The 6,000-nt window shown below is 37.8% G+C and overlaps 1 pseudogene; it reads left to right on the forward strand.

The window, feature by feature from the left end:
• Positions 1 to 217: 217 nt before the first annotated feature.
• On the forward strand, positions 218 to 5,572 carry LOC100017999 (acetyl-CoA acetyltransferase, cytosolic-like; annotated as a pseudogene).
• Positions 5,573 to 6,000: the final 428 nt, after the last annotated feature.

Here is a 6,000-nt window from a genome sequence, read left to right on the forward strand (position 1 = left end):
TCACCAAAAGGTAATTAAGAAGAAAAAATTAAGGGACCCAATAAGTTCAAATGATTTATATTCCTATATGAAAAAGATGATATTGTTAACTCTTAAAAATTGTCTATCGGAAGGCAGGACCCCAAGAATCAGTACCAGCACCCCACTCTGCCACCGACAGTCGAGACTTGAGCACCCTCGAGTGGAAGCCCTGCAGCTGAACAGCTCTAGCCTCCGCTGCCCCCGCCGCCCAAGACCAGCTGGAAGATGAGCACAGGCTTAGATCCTGTGGTCATTGTCTCCACAGCCAGGACTGTGATAGGGTCCTTTAATGTTTCTTTATCTACTGTCCCTGTCCATGAGCTGGGCTCTGCTGTCATTAAGAAAGTTCTAAAAATGGCCTCTGTTACTCCAGAAGATGTGTCCGAGGTTATTTTGGGGCATGTTTTGTCAGCAGGATGTGGCCAAAATCCTGTTCAACAGTCCAATGTGGGAGCTGGAATCCCCTAAGTCCTGCCAGCTTGGAGCTGTCAAATGATCTGTGGATCAGGCCTCAAAGCTCTCCAGAACGGATTCTTAACCTGAGCTGGAAAATCTATAGCTAATGCAGAAATTATTAATGAAGTTCTTTCTGCTCTCAAACTGCCTAAAGCCCTAGCTGTAATTCATTGCTCTGCCCATACAGGTGGCTCTGACCCTGTCTCTAGAGGAAATGATCGAGCAGATGCCACTGCAAAGCTAGCAGCTATAGAAGGGCCTGAATTAATTTTAACATTAATAACTACTAATGATTTAAATTTACCACTTTCCTATAATGAAAAGGAAGTGGAAAAATGGAAACAAAAATTCAAAGCAAAACAAATTAATGGAGTATGGGTGTCATCTGAAGGAAAACCCCTGCTCCCTAGAAGTTTCTATCACCAAATTTGCCAATCTATTCATAAAAATGGTCATTTTGGCACCCAGGGCATCGTGGACTCTGTTAAGAGAGTATGGATAGCCCCTGGTATAACTACCATAGCCTCTAAAGGGTGTTCAGCCTGCTCTACCTGCCAGGCATATAACCAACATGCATTTCGTGGAAAAGCCTTTGGTGGGTGTCCTCTGGCTTACACACCTTTTGAACATCTACAGATAGATTTCATAATGATGCCAAAGGCTGGATGTTATAAATTTTGTCTGGTCATAGTAGATCAACTAACCAGATGGCCGGAAGCATTTCCTGCGACCCGAGCCAGGGCGGATTTTGTTGCAAAGATACTTTTAAAGGAAATTATTCCTCATTTTGGCCTGCCAGCACATATTGATTCCTATAGGGGGAGTCATTTTACTGATTCTGTTCTAAATCAGATATATTCTTGTTTGGGAATAACTCCCAAATTTCATGTTCCATATCATCCCCAGATCTTAGGCCAAGTAGAGAGGATGAACAAAGAACTTAAAACTATGATGGGCAAATTATGCACTGAGACCCATTTAAAATGGCCTGAAATTCTCCCTCTGGCCCTATTTTATCTTAGAAGCAGGCCTAGAGGAGACTTACATATTTCACCATTTGAGAGGCTTTTTGGACATCCGCCTATACAGGCTAAGCCTTTTTCCCCGGCATATACCTCACTATTAGGGGGAGATATTACTATTGCTTCCTATATACAGGAGTTACAGCACAAACTACGTGAACTTCATGAATCCAGAGCTGCAGTACAAGCTGGACCACTAGACTTTTCTCTGCATGACCTGAATCCAGAAGATAAAGTTTATATTAAGAATTTCAAGCGTACTGGAGCAACTCAGCCTTCGTGGGAAGGACCATTCCAAATATTGTTAACTACTCCAACATCCATAAAGATTGGAGAAAAGGACTCTTGGATTCACTGCTCACATGTGAAGAAAGCATCTTCTGCTGAGACTGATTGACTGAAACCTATTGCATGCATTGGAGATAATAATCCATAAACAAATGGATGCTGTTTTTTGAGAACACATTGAATTACTGATTTTTTCCCAATTTTTTATTATTGCTTTTCTTTATTTTGATTAGAATATTTGATTATTTCTCATTTTTTGTACTGAAGGTACACATAATTAATATTAATATTTTTTTTTCTACAGTAATACAAGTTAATAGATATATTCTTGCTATAATGTCAATGCACAAGCTTTAAACTATGGGAACCTGCCATTTATTGATAAAATATTATAGGACTGTGATTAATGTTTGTTTCTGATTCCAGAAAATGGGATAAAAAATAAGGAGCACAGACTTAACCTGAATAGTGCCAAAAAGAGCACACAGGAAATACTAATGTGAGACTCGAGGTTGCGATGCTTGACATACATTAAGTCGTAGGACTTCCTTGTATCTACACTCTCTGTGAAGTACTCATACAAGTACAAGTTTGACTATCATGCTGGCTCCCTATATCCCTGAGAATGACCAAAAAAAAATCATACGAGGGAATGACATTTCCCTATCAAAATAGAATTCTAGTTACTTTTCTTCTTATATTATGGCAACTTCCTGTAGTCTTGGCTACAAATGACTAAGTGAAATATTACTGCATTCTGTCCTACAAACTTGTGGGATATAAATTACTTTATATTGGACCTATACAAGGGCCTATTTTGAAAAATTTTCCTTATTTTTTAAATTATTTTTCTCTTCTTTTGATAATTGACTCATACACCCCCATAACTCAACATTGCATTCTGAGTTGAACTGAATGTTTTTTAACACCTACTTCAGGGGGGATTGTATTTTAATTTAAAATCTAAGAATTTTGATTTTTTTTGTTTGATATTGTATTTTTATAAAAATCCAAGAATTTTGATTTTTTGTTTAAGATTGTACTTTTTTAAAAAAATTCAAGAGTTTGATTTTGTTCGAGAAAAGATCTTCAAGAAAGAAGCTTGAAACTTTTATATCCAGAGAATGAACTGTTGCAGAAAAATGCCAGAAAACCTACACTTCATCAAGAAGATCAAGAATGAACTTTGAATATGATTGATTGAACTGAACTTTGATTGATCATTTATTGTAAATGTACACATTTATGCCAAAAAAGGACTGCCCCTAATTTGGCTTTCTGTCAATGCACCTAGCAAAACATTGGTTTTGCTTTCTTTTCTTTTCTATTTCCTCTCTCACTATTCTAATTTTTCTTAGAAAATTGAATATTGTGTATATCTATAGTTAGAAGTGCATTTAGGATTACAAATTGATTATGTTAAATGATCAATGGGGAGACTAGTCTCCCAATGATCATCAGGGGGGATTGTAAACTTTAAAATTTCATAGACTTATGGATGTTAAAAATTTTACTCCACATTGATGAATCCTCCAATTCCCTACTTGAAATAATTGCCTACCAGATAGTGAGAACTCTACTTGAATGTGAAAACTCCTTGCTATGGGAGTATCCCTACTCCACCCCTACTTAAGACTGCTTTAGGGGAGAAAACTCCTTGCTATGGGAGGACCTCGATTCCACCCATACTTAAGACTGCTTTAGGGCAGAAAATTCCTTGCTAAACAATGAAAGTACTTGAAAACCATACTTATAAAGGAAAGGAGTTCTTTGCGCCATGTCTGTTTTTGAAATTGATACAATGGGATGCTAGGTGCCCATAAAGGTGGGGAAACTTATAAACTACTTAGACCTAAAAGGTGAAAACTTACTCAGAGGTTTTCTCTTAATGAAATTAGTCGACACAGCAGCATTTTTTTTCTGACTTACTAAAGAGATTAATCTACTTAGCTGTGAATTCAAAATGAGCTATCTTTTGGAAAACATCTACAGTGATTGGTAGATGGAAGAACTTAGGGGAGGTGACATAGGAGATTTTGCCCTTAAAAATGAGAGCTCAGATATGAGCTGGAGGTCATTCTGAAACATTCAGATTGAGGAGGAGGTCAATTCTGAAACATTCAGGTTGAGGAGGACTCATTCTGAAACATTCAGATGGAGGAAGGACTGATTCTGAAACATTCAGATGGAGGAGGGAGCTGGTGAAAGCAGCTGAGATAATGCTGGCCTGGTGTCACTAGAATCTTTGCTTAGGCAGACCTTGTGGTGAGTGTTAAAAGACTGACTGACTGATCTCTCTCTCTTAAGACTCAGGTCTAGGCCATGTTGGCTTAAGGCCCTTCATACTTATTTCCTTTTTCTCTCTTTCTCTCTTTTCTTTAGTTCCACATTTGTATTAATTAAAATCTCTATAAAACCCAGTTGACTTGGGTATTTGAATAATTGGGAATATTTCCCTGGTGACCACCTTATATTTGATTTAAAAACCAAGACACTGTAGTGAAACATATTTTCTGCGGTCAAATTTACTCACCCTCTCTTGTATCTATCACAATTTATATCTTCCACCATTTTAAATCACTACAGTTTATGGGCTTCACTATTTTAAATCTCACAGGGCTCAGTCCATTGGATCTGGAGAGTCCAGTGTTGTCATAGCAGGAGGCATGGAGAGCCTGATCAAGGTGCCTCATTTTGTACACTTAAAAACAGGATTGAAAATAGGTGAAACTCCCTTGAAGGACAGCGTGATCTGTGATGGGCTTACGGACGCATTCCACAACTACCACATGGGGATTACAGCTGAAAATGTGGCACAAAAATGGAAAGTGAGTAGAGAAGACCAAGATGGATATGCTCTTTTGTCACAGAAGAGGAAGGAGAATGCTAAAATAGCAGGCTATTTTTACAAAGAGATTGTGCCTGTTTCTGTGCCTTCTGGAAAAGGACCTGTGGAGGTGAAGACGGATGAATTTCCTCGCCATGGAAGCACTCTGGAGGCCATATCCAAACTCAAGTCTTGCTTTCTGACAGATGGATCAGGAACAATAACTGCTGCCAATGCTTCAGGAATGGATGATGGAGCTGCTGCTGTGGTTCTTATGAAGAAATCGGAAGCAGAAAGACAAGGTCTTACACCATTGGCACAGATTGTATCCTGGTCACAAGTTGGTGTAGACCCTTCCATTATGGGATCTAGACCAATTTCAGCCATCAGGCAGGCTGTTGCCAAAGCAAATTGGACACTAGATGATGTTGATGCATTTGAAATCAATGAAGCCTTTGCAACCCTGGCTGTAGCAGTATCAAAGGAGCTCGGATTGAATCCAGAAAAGGTCAACATTCAAGGTGGAGCCATAACTTTGGGACATCCCATTGGGTCCTCAGGGTGTTGAATTCTTGTTACTCTGTTACATACACTGGAGCAGATGGGTGGAACTCGTGGAGTGGCAGCTCTCTGCATTGGAGGAGGGATGGGAATAGCAATGTGTGTTAAAAGAGGATGAAAGGAAAACCTTCATCTCAAAAAGTGATTGAACAAACTGTAAAAATGTAGTTAATTTTAACTCATTGATTCTTAAAAAACAAACTTATTTAACTACCTGTGAAAACATGTTTCGGGGACCAAAAACAGCAGAGGAAAGATGTTTTTATTTTCTTTCATCTCCTTTATAAAAACTCAAGTCAACACAACAGGTTGTTCTATTTTTTAAAGACCAACTGGTACAGAATTAAACTAACAGTAATATTGTTATAAATAAAATCTGATCAGTCTTCAATAAAAAAATAAAAAATAAATAAAAATTGTCTATCATCATCAGAGTAGCTAGAAGAAGTCTACTTAGAGGGTAGAGTAGTTAACTTTATAGGATGATATGTCAAAAAATATAAAAAATTAGGAGTAAAAAGGAGGATAATACTAAGAGAAATGGAAAAATAGGGTAAAAGCAGTGAACTTTCTCTTATTGGCTAAGAAATTGAAAGGTAGATCAGTGGAACAGAGAAGACACACAGCAAACAGAAGTAAAAGATTATAGTAATCTTGTACTGGACAAATCTTATATTTTTGGGATAAGAAATTAGTATTTGGCAAGAATTGATGGGATAACTGGGAGCTAGTTTTGCAGAAACTAGGTATAGACCAATATCTTACACCATTCACTAAGATAAGATAAAAAATAGAAAAATAGGGAACATTATCCATCAGGTTTAT

Source organism: Monodelphis domestica, chromosome 6, assembly GCF_027887165.1.
Source record: "Monodelphis domestica isolate mMonDom1 chromosome 6, mMonDom1.pri, whole genome shotgun sequence".
Lineage (NCBI taxonomy): Eukaryota > Metazoa > Chordata > Mammalia > Didelphimorphia > Didelphidae > Monodelphis > Monodelphis domestica.